Genomic DNA, 11,843 nt, shown 5'->3' with positions numbered 1-11,843 from the left:
ACATCCTTGAGCATGATATTTGGAATAATATGTAGAAACCACAAAAAGACTTTTATTCATGTATATTATTTTAGGTAGGTGTTTATAAATATGAAATAGCCAAAACACTAATGATTTAGTTCACCAAATTCTTTTATACTGAAGAAATTGTAGAAATTATTCAGACGGCAATTAGTTGTAGAATACTAGTTAGATGTTTGAATTTTATTGCTCAAGGGAATTTTTATAGGATCATGGATTTTCATTCCATCATGTATTTAGATTTCAAGGGTACCTAAGAGATCATTGATTCCAATCTTCTCATTTTACAAATGAGGCAACTGATGTTGTAATGGAGGGACTGGCCAATGTGGGCCCAATCCTTGAAGCATATTTGCTGTATAGGTCTCTTCCTTAGATCCTGCACAGATATGTTCCTAGCTGGTTCCAGTCCAAGCAACTGCATGTTAGAGGGAACTTGTTTCCAGTCGTATATGAGTGAAGGGCTGGTACTGAGTAGTGACAAAATAGTATTGTAATTGAGAGAAATGCAAATTAAAACAACTCTGATGTACCATCTCACACCTATCACATTAGCTAACATGACAGAAAAGGAAAATGACAGATACTGGAGGGGATGAGGAAAAATAGGTATTCTAATGCCCTTTTGGTGGAACCATGAAGTGGTCCAACCATTTTGGAGAACAATTTGGAAATATGCCCAAAGGGCTATAAAACTATACATACCCTTTGACCCAGCAATACCACCACTAGGCCTGTATCACAAAGGGATCAAAGAAAAGGGGAAAAGGCCTATACGTGCAAAAACACTTATAGTACCTCTTTTTCATATTGCAAAGAATTGGAAATTGAGGGGATGCCCATTGATAGGAAAATGGCTGAATAAGTCGCGGTATATGATAATGATGGAATACTATTGTGCAGTAAGGATTGATGAAGGGGATGTTTCAGAAAAACATGGGCAGACATATGAATTGATGCAAAGTGAAGTAAACAGAACCGGGAAAATATTTAACACAGTAATGGCGATATTGTCATTATGATCAACTGTGAAAAACTAAGTTACTCTGATCAACACAGCAATCCATGACAATTCCAAAGGAATCATGATGAAAAATGCTATCCACTTCCAGAGAAAGAACTAATGATTTTTGAGTGAGGATTGAAGCACATTGCTTTTCACTTTATTTTTCTTGTCTTTTTTGCAGCAGGGCTAATATAGAATTATCTTTTGTATGACTTTCATATATATAATAGGTATCATATTGCTTGCCTTTTCAGTGAATGGGAGCAAAGCTGCAGGGAGGGAGAGAATTCGAAACTCAAATTCAGTCAAATGTAGAAAGCCAGTTGTTTGAGAATGTTTCTGAGTCAGCCATAGACTTGAGAAAGATACTGATGCTTAGGTCAAGCCAAAAGCTATACCTACAGAGAACTTCAGGAGTAAGCCACAAAGGGAAAAAAAGAGCTTTTCAGGCCAGGATTGCCCTTTTGTCACATTTACCACTGAATTTAAAGTTTGAGTCTGCTTATTTGCATGTGCAAAGATAGAGTGATCTCCCAGTTTGGAGGGAATGTTTTTTGTAATTTCTATTTTTGCTATATATTCTCAGTAAATCACTTTTTAAAAAGTTAATGGAATTCATCTGGTTGATTGAAAATGAGGAGTATACTGTTGGGGGCTCAGGAATATAATGTCAAAAACTCTAGCCCTCTAGGTTATTCCTAGAATCCTGAGGAGAGGAGGAGGAGGAGGAGTCGTCATTGTTATCATCACTGCCCTCTGGGAGGCGGCCTAAGTGCCTAGTTGGGGGAGTAGGCTTCCCCCAGGTGGAAGAAGGGAGGAGATGTTTTATTATTTTAAGTGTATTAACATCTAAGAGTAAAAATTGCTAGGCAGTTTGGAAAGATGAAGCTTTTCACATAAGAAAACTGAGGAAGATAATGGGGAAAAGATAAACAGCTCTGTCTTCATCATGATTTCATTAAGATGACAGGAGATTATTAATGAGACTACTTGTTTTTCTCTACCAGTTATCTGTTATGCACTAGAGCACAGGGACTTTTGGGGAGACTGCCCATGTTCTTATGAAAATATGTTACAGAAATGGGAAGAGAGGAAGATGTTTGATAAAATCTGCTCACGTATTTCCTTCAGAAACTGTTAATATGAGTTCAAAACCCCAAATCTATTAAGGTCTTATATACTCTTTCCTCCCAAGTATCTTCAGAATTGTTAAGGGCAACTCAGTAGGCTGAATTCCACCCAATAAACACCAGATTTTGCCAAGAGAGGGATTTAATAGTCACTATCAAGCACCTGGACTCTGAAGGGAAATTCATATTCCAGTAATTACAATACAGACCCAATTTTTGTTTATGTGTGTTTTTAAAACTTTTTTTTCAGTTAACAGTCATTAATTTTCTTTCCTTGCCACCTCTCCTTTGCCCTCACCAATTGAAAAAGTAAATCAAACAAACCTCTTGAAACATATAGCCAAGTAAAATGAATTCTTGGATTGTCTATGTCCAAAAATGTATGTCTCATTTTACGTCTTGAGTTCATCAACTCTCTGAATGAAATGGATATGAGAAGTGAAAGTATCCCTGAAAAAATAATGGAAATGGATTATCAGTAGAAACATTATCACTAGACCCAGACCCAGTGTGATCTGCCGTGGATCTGTCTGCAAAGGATAGAAGAGCCAGAGTTCTCCTTTGCCTATTGGGAGAAAGAGAGGGGAGTGTGATAACAAGAGCAAGGATCCTCAGCTTGATAAGAAAAAGGCAGAGGACAGGGGAAGAGACTGTTGTTCCATTGCACATAATAAAAAACAAAAACCAGAGCCAGAGAGCTCTTTCTCCTGCCTAACTGGAAGAAGGGAACCTAAGGTCAAGAGAAAGTAACCTAAGGCCTGCTGTGCTCCATCTACAACTTGCGTTTGTCAGGGCACTTGCTAGTGTCTCAGCCTGCTTAGCTCTTCTTCTGTCTTCTACATTCCAAGTTCTCTTAGACCTTAGGGTCCCCTTACTAAGAGATACCTCAGTTTTTAATGAAGAGATCCCTGACTTGTTAATTATCAGCAGGTCCCTGAGTCTAATCATAACTCATTAGTGCTCACTATTGGTCTGGCCGGAGCCAAGTTGGGGAGGGTTGAATCATTTTGTTCCCTTCACTATAAACTGCTAAAAGGTAACAATGTCAGTTATAATTGCAGTATTGTCAAAGAAGACTGAGCATTCGCTCTGCTCTTTAGACTATGGTCTTGGAGCCTCTGCTTAGATTGCTTTGTGTGCTTCCTTGGTGGTGAGTTCTTTCAGTGACAAAAATCTCAGGCACCTAAGCCCTGGGCCCTTTTCTGCCTTTCCAGGCTTCTTACACTTGACTCTCAACACTCTATGATGCATCTTTGTCGGCTGGTTCTGGTTGTTTCTTGCACATGACCCTCCATGCCTTTGTCCAGGCTTTCATTCCCAGAATGCTCTCTGCTTTATTAGAGTTTATTAGGTATAATGCAAAGAGAACCTTAACTTCTTAGATCTGTATGGTTTCCTTTTTACCACGAGATGCATCATAGGGCAAAGGGAGAAGAAAGGACCTTGTGGTGAAGGATCCCTTTCCCAGAGATTTATGTAAGAGACAGGAAGCATAGGATCATAGAACCATAAAGGGACCTAATGCTTGTTTTCATATTTTGACCAGCTTTTTGCTTTTGTGGTGGTAGGCAATTTGCAGTTGCTGAAGTAATTGGCATTAGAACCTAGTCTTGTTAGCATTTCAATTATATTGACCTTCCTATGAATGAATACCCACTGCTGCTATTAAAGGATTTCTGTTTTCTCTAGGTGATGTGTCATTTAACATAACTAGTCCCAAGAAAGAACCAGATTAGTTAATTCTGGAAAGAGAGGGAAAGTTCTTTCCCAAAGTGAGAAATTCTTCACCTTTATTATTGGTGGCAAGGAGAGACCAAGGCTTTCCCTATAGCTGCCTCCTGACAATTGCCTCCCTAAATGATACTGGTTAGTAAGGCTGCCAGTTTCTAAGTTTTATTTCTGCATCACTGTGTTCATGAGTTCTAGTGATAGGTGTAGAGTACTCAGGCTATTAAAAGAAAGACAAGAAACCAAATAATATAAATAAGGAGAACAAAAGTTACTAATTGAAATTTTAAGAAAATTGTACTTTCCTATTGATGCTGAAATCGGCATATTGAGTTATGTACTCCATTGTATGGAGCTTAAAAAACAATAGGAACTTTCATTTATGAATGGAAAAGTTCTTACTTCAAAATTTTAAAATACTTAGTACATGTCTAATGTGCACAAGGCAATTGAAGGGATACACAATATAAGTTATGGCTTCAAAAAGTTTATGTTACTGGGTTGTTGTTTTTTTCAAACAATTGAAAACAAGACTGAAAACCGTTGAGCATTACGGCCTTAATCATAAATTATAAATGAGGTAGATATTTACTAGAAATGCAAATCATACTAAGTAAACTCTTAAAGTTAAAATAGCAAAATTCTACAGTTAGTGATGAATTTGCTATTATTTTCCTAATCTCAGGACAGTTGCATCATCTGGGATATCCCTTAGTTAATAAAAATGAATATGTTTCTTTTAACAACAGAGTTAGGGAGCAAAAGAAAAATGAGTTTGCTTTCTTTAGAAAACAATTATTATTTTTCTCTTTCACTTATAAACAATTTCTATTATAAGCAGACATTTATCTTCATTCCTATGGTGTATGCGTTTATTCACACTATCTCATTAAATTCTGATGTCGTACAGAACTCCTTTGGTGTGTTGTAATTTTACCATCTGGAATACATCAGTCATGTTATAATAAAAATTGATGCTTCACAAGAATCCATATTGGGCACACTCTATTTTTAAAGACCTGTATCCTGTTAAACAATGAAACTCTACAACCTTTCAATTCAAGAAAAATTGATTTTCTTTTCTAGTTTTTTATTTAACTCTTCCATGGTACTTTAAAGTAATATCCAGGGACCACAGAAATTTACAGGAAATTCTGGCAATTCTTCTAGGATTTTTTCCCCATGTTGGTTTCATTCACTTGTCTAGTCAATTTCATTTTAATACAGTAAATAACTGTAATCATACAGTATATAAAGTTGTTAGGAAATATTTTGGGGGGTGCTACAGAGAATATCAGTCTGTTTTCATTTAATAAATTCAATTTAACTAGTAATGACTTTTAATACAGTATTAAAAAAAAGCAATTTCTTATCCATCTGTTCTGTACAATACTCGGCCAGCTCCAGATGCTGTACAGGAAGAAGAAGAGAAACTGAGCAGAATTAGGTGAAATGATAGTCATCAACATTTAGCATACCCACTGAGTGTAGAACATCAATCTAGACACTGCTCAAATATGTAAAAGAAAAAGACATAATTCTAGAGCATCTCTTTTGAAAAATGTTTCCCTTTCTCTAGCCCAAGTCTCTCAGTCTGCAGTTTAAGCCCATTTTCTTTTCTTTTTCTTATTTTTTGCCTCAGTGGAGATAAATGACCATCATCTTAAAAGTCTATTATCATCTTTGTCCTAAATTATCTCAATTTCTTTAGCTATTCCTTTTTTTATATATCCTAAAGCTAATTATTTTTTTTGTGGCTCTCCAATGAATTATCTTGTTTTTGGATGATGCTTAATTTTTGGAATGCAGAATCAGACTTAATTAAACAGAAAATGTTTTCTATAATTAAGAATGTTCAGAATTGCTACCTTCAGTACATCTCAATTTGGCAATACTTTGTAAGCTAGAATTTGAATATCATCTTTTGATATCATCTTTTGGAGCAACTTTTTAAAATTATAAAACTGTTGTTTTCTCAGCCCCATTTCCATTCTACTCTGACACCTCATCTTCTTCTGTACATGACAATCACTTTGAAGTCAAATGGAATTCCTTATGCTGAAGAAAGGGATAACAGAAGGAAATGAGAATCTGGCCTCAAGAGAGAAAGCGTTTTATAATCTGTACTAGGAATACTATTAACCTGGATGAACGAACTGATCATTATGGCAAATATAAAATCATCGAGAGATTTAAGTTAGGTACATTTGAAAATAAGTGTCAGTGTTAGGGAAGTAATGACATTTTCTTAATGTCAGTTCATCCTCGGTACTATTCATTGTGGTTCCTGACTTTCTAGGAAAATCTGAGAATTTTATGTATAAATTAAAAGTAATCTTTTTAATCCCTTTAACATTTTATAATAGACTATCATAGTGGATTTTTCCTAAGCTCTTCACTCATGAAGTGTCATTGACTTAGAATACTCTCTCCTTCATAGCAATCTAGTGCCAAGGAGAAGGGCAAAGTCCTGGGCAGTTGAAAAATAGAGAAAGTGTAGGCTACTTCTGCTTTGTTTCTCTTCTCCTATGTTTCAATTCAAAGTGGATTTTGAAATTAGAAGCTTGCCGTGTATCTACAATCTTAAGTTTGTATATCCACTCTCACAAAGTATTCTTATTACCTATAGCTCATACATTTACAATTCATGAGTTTTGACCCAGATATAATGCCACAACAAATTGAAAAAGAGTTTTTATACATAGATATTCTGTTCAATTTTGCCTTTATGAAACACCACAGTAATGTAGAACAGAGAAGAATTGCATCTTCATACAAGGAGAAAACAGAATTATCACAGAAATAGAGAAGAGGGGAATTGTCAAAAGCACTACATTTGTAGTGAAATTTGGGAAAGAAAAAAATGATGTATATATATATATATGTATATATAGTATACATATATATTTACATATGATGATTTGAATCCTTTGAAAATCTGGTAAGTTTTGAAAATTGAAAATAAGCATAAGACTTCAGTTTAACCATGCAAATATATAGGGTTTAGGGTTTTGTTCATACACTAATGCATTAGTTGTACATTAATAAAGCTCCATTCCTGAGTATTAAATCCTAATAACACCATACAATTTCAAATATCTCTTTTCAATTGAAAATTGACCAGAAAACCGCTGTCTTCATTAGGTCATAAGAATGATGAAATAGGAGTTTTGACGCATATATATTTGGCCTAACTCTTCACATAGGAAAATCAAAGTGGATGAAAAATGTATACTCTACAGACTATGATATACAGTAGGATGGACAAGCCATAGAACTAGTCCATTAGTACATCTGTTTTGTACATAGAGACAACACGCTGGGTCCAGAGTTGTGCAAGACAGGGACATGATACATTATCCTTAAATTATTGCACAAAGCTTTTAATGACCCCAAACTTTTCCCTGAAACAAAGGTCAATCTTCTTAACATTAGTTATTCTTCTGGTGATACTGTGTGACTGAGAGTTATGGAATACCATAGTCTCTGAGGAATTAAATGTGCAAATTACCCAAAGAACGTTGGAGAGAAGTATGGTGGACATGAGTATGCTGCAAAATACTATCAATAATGGGCTGTACAAGAGAAGGGAAATAATAAATATCATCAGAAAAATGTATAACCAGGAAAGGGCATGGGCTTATTGCTTAGGACAGCAGTAGTTAACTAATGGATAGTCCATGTGTTTCATTGGTTGTCCAATGAAATATCAAGAAAGTTGCGTGGAGGATTTTCTGGAGGACAGGGACAAAAGTTGCACAGGTTGGGAAGGAATTCCTGTGTTACAATCCACACTGTTGGAGGAAACATTCTCACCATTGAAGATAACAGATCCATCAGAGGGTTCAGGAAGGACATGCTTCTCCATTAGTCCCTTGGAGAGTACAAAAAAGTATAAGTTCTTGTCCACAAGGATCATTCATAAAACAAATAGTGAGCAAGACAACTGACTTTGGTTTTAGTTCTAATTAATTAGTTGTGTGACTATCAAGTAAAAAGACTGATTCTACATGCTAAGCATAAAGACTCATCACATTACTTAATAAATGCATGTTGATTTATTATAATCATACATCATCAGAAACTGATATAATAAAGTTTTAAATTGTGCATTGCACATAGAGACTAGGACAGTATAGAGTAAGGTTTTATTTTACAATGGGATGGAATCTGATTTTATTAGTATAAGAAACTCACAAAGAAGAAAGTTCTAACAGTGAACAATGGTACATGCACCTTGCAATATGCAAAATAAATTATAGGTTGGTATCAACAGGAAGGATACATGGAAAGTAAGTAGAGAACTACATCTTTGTTTTTCTATTGCTTACCTCAGAAACTACTTTAAAATTATAGGTCTGGGTTCCATTTTAAATTCTGACAAAAATGGGTCTCTAATTAGCAAGTCATTTAAGTTATTTGCGCTTTGGTTTCCTTATCTGCACTAGATCTTTCCTAGTTCATAAAATTCTATAATCCTATAATTCTCTGATACATTAAAAAAATTAAGGCTTTTAAAGAGAGTATTTAATATTCTTTTGCAAAATATTTTAAAAACTTGTTTGATTACTGCCACTTCAGTACAAATTTCATTTAATATCGATGGCAGCATAAGAACTTTAACTTGCTTCTCTGTTGTTTATGCAGAAATTTGTCTTTCATTTTAGTATCGACTATTTTCTTTTTAGTAGTCAAGTCCTTCAAAAAGTCTTTTAATGGTCAATTAAAACCATCAAAGAAGGAAGAATTTCTAATGAGTTCTGATCAGATATAGTCTTCTCTTTAGTAGAGATGCTTAGTGTACTTCTCATTCTTCTGTAGGAATTCAAGAAACAAATCCTTATTTTATTGATTCCTTCATTTTTCCGTTAATAAGCTCAGATAGACATTACAGGGTTTTTATCAAAATAGTCAAATTCAGTGTTTTAATTTGACAGCTTCAGAACGGTTTTCTATATATCTCTAGGATAACTGCAATGTCAACTTCTGCACAGAGTCTAGCTAATTGTCTCAAACTTTTTTGGTTCAATTAATAATCAGCATTTCAGTAACCACTATGTCCAAAGTACTATACTAAGTACAGTTGTGTTGGTGCCTGTCTGGTTTTCCTCTTTTCCTCTTGGAAAAGAAGAAATGTGATAGGGATTGTTTTGGTAGAAAAAAATGGTTTTGTACAGGGGTTATAACATTATAAACTAGACAAAAAGGTTAACTCTCACATCTATCATCCATCTCTGCAAAAAATTTATATGGAACATTCATCCAGTTAAAACCAACATGCTCTCTCCCATGAAATATCATCCAGGTTTTTCCATGATGACCTCTGGACTGCATGTTTGTCTTGAAATGTCCTCAGAAAGCCCTGTCGGTGATCAGATAACAGGATAAAACCTTTGGAGTTCATTCAAATAGCAGGTGGAAAAGAGAATGAGGAAGAAGCTATTTGAACTTCATCTTTTTTTGTGACTTGTCTCCTCCCCTTGGAAACCACCCTGACCTCTGAAGTTTCCTTGGCTTCTAATACCAAAGGCCCTTGGCCTCCTCTACTGCTTCCTCAGCCACTGAAGCCTCCATGACTACAACTGCCCCTTTGGCCTCCAGTCACTGGGTTTGGCCCAGTCCAGAGTCATTTTATTTCCATTATTTCCCCATCTTGCATGGCCTCCGTCACAGGTTTGGCTTCTTCCTCTGAGCTGAAGGCCACAAAACTGACCCTTTACCCTGTCCTCCTGTCTGTGACTGTCCTGGCACCAGCAGAGCCATGAAATGAATCTTTCAATGTTTCCTCTGCCTCGCCTTTTGATAGACCTTTCACAAACAAACTTTTGTAGAACTGGCTCCTTGGTGCTGAATTAATTGTCTTCTGACTCTTTAGCTCCAGCCAAATGTCTCTGCCTTCAATGTCTATATTGTTACAAGAATGCAAAGCTTCTTTCACATCTTCTAAAGAGCCATATTCAATGAACACATCCCCTTTAGGTCAGCGTTGGTTGTCCTGGGGCAAGCTAATTGATGTGACCTTCTCAAACACTTCCTGTATACTTTCTTCAGTGGTGGTATAGGTGAGGTTATTCAGTACCAGTATCTTTGAGTCTGCCAGCTTGTTGTTGTTGCCACTCCAGGAATTCTTCCCACCTCTTGAATTCTCTTGTCTTTAACTTTTCTCCCCTTTGTAGTCCAAAATGAGTGCCTGGCCATCAATCTCGGTTCCCTCTTTTTCTTTCTAGTCCTTGTCCACATCTGCTTCTGTCTTAAATTAAATGTAGGCTGACAGTTATATGAGATTCCATGCCATCTTGGGGAGGGAGGGGGGAGGGAGGGGAGAAAATCTGGAACTCAAAACTATGTAGAACTGTGTGTGGTAAACTAAAAATAAATAAATAAATTTAAAAAAAAAATTAAATGTAGGCAATTCCTTTGAGTGACCCATCCTTGGTGCAGACTACTCTAACCTCAATAGTATTTTCATACACTTCCTTGAGCTTTGCCTAAGTTATTTTATAAGGCAGATTCTTGATGAAGAGCATTCTTGCATCTTGACCTTTTTTTTTTAAATTTGATTTTTCCAGTTCCATTTCATGGCCAAGGACTTTGGAGCCCCTGAATTCCAGAGCTTTTTCGATGTCTTCAGCTGATCAAATTCCACATAGCCACACTTCCTCATGATACCAATGAGGATATCCACAACTATAAGGTCCTTTTTTGCAAAGATGTCCATTGTGTTAGTTTTTTAGCTTAAAAGTGGTTTTGTTGAAGTTTAGGTTGTCAGAGAGTAAAATTTGTATATTTTTCAACTTCTAATTTCTGTTTCTTGGCTTTATGGTTTTTTGCTTGCTCATTTCCTTTTTTGTCTTCTTTGGTACTTTGATGAACACTTCCTCTTCCTCCTCCTTCTCATCTTCCTCCTCCTCCTCTGATTCCTTAGTTTTCCCAGCTTTCACAGAAGTAGCCTTCCCTTTGGCAGATAGTGGTATCCATAGCTTCTTCAGAGTCATCCTCATCTTCATCCTTATCACTATCATCTTCCCCTTCATCTTCAAAGTCTTGTTTGGCTAGAGCTACTCCCATTTTTGTAGCTTTGAGTGGCTCAAATTCTTCATTCTCATCTTCACTGTCCTCTTCTTCAGATTCACTGTCTTCTTTCTGAGCATTCTTCCCTTTTTTTTTGTTGGCCCCCTTGCGGGGCGGGAGTGGGGTAGTGCTGCTGCTTTAGCTTGAGTAGCTTCCTTCTTGCCTGATGTGATGACAGCTTTGGCTGGGGTAGCCACTTTCTTGACAGGGGTCATGGTGGCTTTCTTACTAGGAGTCATGATTTCTTTCTTGGTGGGTGTGGTGGCAACAATGGCTCTTTTGGCTGGTGGTACCTATTTTGTTGGTGTAACCACGGTCTTCTTGCTCTTCTTCTAAGGGACCACATGCTCTTCTCCACTGCTTTCTTCTTCATCTGACATGGCCTTATGCTCAATGTCTTCTATCTCCTTTGGGGATATCCATTTTCTTTGGTTCCTCTTAATTGTTATCAGGCTTCCTAAGCTTCACCATGGTGGTGGCATGTGACTAGGGGGTGGAGAGTGCAGATCCATTGGCGGAGGCCTGGGCAATATCAGTGACAGCAGAGAGCTTGGAGAAGAGTCTGTCTTTGAGCAGGGATGAAAGACAGCCTGCCCTTGTGGTAGGGATCTCATGGAGTCTTGTACTTTTTCCCTAAACTTTTTGTTAAGGTAGAGATAATTACCTCCCCATCTCTTTGGAGGAACGCATTTAAAAAATGTATCTCCAGCGTCCTCTGGGAAGAGGAGAAATGTGTTATGTTTTGCCACATGCAAAGATCATACCCTTGATCTTGCCATCATCCACAAATGTACCACTTCCAAGTTCACAAATTCCAAAATCCCTTTATCTGACTATAACAACAGTGTTGCTTGCAGCTGCTCTGGAGGTGAAAGACCAACAACAAG

At 36.7% G+C, this 11,843-nt stretch overlaps 1 pseudogene; it reads right to left on the bottom strand.

The window, feature by feature from the left end:
- Positions 1-9,335: 9,335 nt before the first annotated feature.
- On the bottom strand, positions 9,336-11,427 carry LOC118850829 (annotated as a pseudogene).
- Positions 11,428-11,843: the final 416 nt, after the last annotated feature.

Source organism: Trichosurus vulpecula, chromosome 5 (assembly GCF_011100635.1).
Source record: "Trichosurus vulpecula isolate mTriVul1 chromosome 5, mTriVul1.pri, whole genome shotgun sequence".
NCBI classification, from domain to species: domain Eukaryota; kingdom Metazoa; phylum Chordata; class Mammalia; order Diprotodontia; family Phalangeridae; genus Trichosurus; species Trichosurus vulpecula.
The sequence above is the reverse complement of the archived record's forward strand: the minus strand, read 5'-3'. Positions and strand labels throughout refer to the sequence as shown.